General features: G+C 34.6%; 1 non-coding gene across 1 annotated transcript; it reads left to right on the top strand.

Moving 5' to 3' along the window:
- Nucleotides 1-204: 204 nt before the first annotated feature.
- On the top strand, nt 205-312 carry LOC148578060 (small nucleolar RNA R71). The gene has a single exon (XR_015903302.1). It is a non-coding gene; the product is annotated as a small nucleolar RNA R71 (small nucleolar RNA).
- Nucleotides 313-1,507: the final 1,195 nt, after the last annotated feature.

Genomic DNA, 1,507 nt, shown 5'->3' with positions numbered 1-1,507 from the left:
TCCCTTCTTCATAGGCGTCCCATTGCTCACAGGATTCCTTTCAGAAGTGTACATGAACTGGTTATTAGCAACCATGTCAATGAGTTCTTGAGCTTCTGCAGGCGTTTTCTTTAGGTGAATGGATCCACCTGCAGAAGTGTCCAGTGACATCTTTGATATCTCAGATAAACCATCATAGAATATATCCAGGATGGTCCATTCTGAAAGCATGTCAGAAGGACACTTTTTGGTCAACTGTTTGTATCTTTCCCAAGCTTCATAGAGGGATTCACCTTCTTTCTGTCTGAAGGTTTGAACATCAGCTCTAAGCTTGCTCAGCTTTTGAGGAGGAAAGTACTTGGCTAAGAAAGCCGTGACCAGCTTATCCCAAGAGTTCAGGCTGTCTTTGGGTTGAGAATCCAACCATAATCTAGCTCTGTCTCTTACAGCAAAAGGGAAAAGCATGAGCCTGTAGACTTCAGGATCTACTCCATTAGTCTTAACAGTATCACATATCTGCAAGAATTCAGTTAAGAACTGAAAAGGATCTTCAGATGGAAGTCCATGAAACTTTCAGTTCTGCTGCATCAGAAAAACTAATTGAGGTTTCAGCTCAAAGTTATTTGCTCCAATGGCAGGAATGGAGATGCTTCTTCCATGTAAATTGGAATTAGGTGCAGTAAAGTCACCAAGCATCTTCCTTACATTATTATTATTTTCGGCTGCCATCTCCTCTTCCTGTTCGAAAATTTCTGAAAGGTTATCTCTGGATTGTTGTATTTTAGCTTCTCTTAGTTTCCTTTTCAGAGTCCTTTCAGGTTCTGGATCTGCTTCCACAAGAATGTTCTTATCCTTGCTCCTGCTCATATGACAAAGAAGAGGGCACACAAAAATAATAACAATAGAGATCCTCTTTACCACAGTATAAAGGTCCTTATGTGAGTAGAAGAAAAGAAGAAGAGGAAATTCGAACACAGATGGAAGAGGGGGTTCGAATTTAGTGAGTGATGTGAAGGAAGATGTTAGTATATCAATAAACAAATAGAAGAAGATGAGAGGGGGAAGTGAATTTTCGAAAACAATTTTTGAAAAAGAGTTAGTGATTTTTGAAAATAGTTTTTGAAAAATGTTAGTAGTTTTTCGAAAATTAAGATTTAAAAATTAAAATAATTAATAAATTAAAAAGAAATTTTGAAAAAAAGGGGGAAGATATTTTCGAAAATGAGAGAGAGAGAGTTAGTTAGGTAGTTTTGAAAAAGATAAGAAACAAACAAAAAGTTAGTTAGTTAGTTGAAACAAATTTTTGAAAAGATAAGAAGTTAGGAAGTTAGAAAAGATATTTTGAAATCATATTTTTGAAAAAGATAAGATAAGAAGATATTTTTGAAAAGATATGATTGAAGTTAGTTTTGAAAAAGATTTGATTTTTAAGATCTCAATTAATGACTTGATTCATAAGAAATCACAAGATATGATTCTAGAACTTAAAGTTTGAATCTTTCTTAACAAGCAAGTAACAAACTTCAAA

The sequence above is a fragment of the Arachis ipaensis genome, chromosome B1, assembly GCF_059453495.1.
Source record: "Arachis ipaensis isolate K30076 ecotype BB chromosome B1, ASM5945349v1, whole genome shotgun sequence".
NCBI classification, from domain to species: domain Eukaryota; kingdom Viridiplantae; phylum Streptophyta; class Magnoliopsida; order Fabales; family Fabaceae; genus Arachis; species Arachis ipaensis.
The sequence above is the reverse complement of the archived record's forward strand: the minus strand, read 5'-3'. Positions and strand labels throughout refer to the sequence as shown.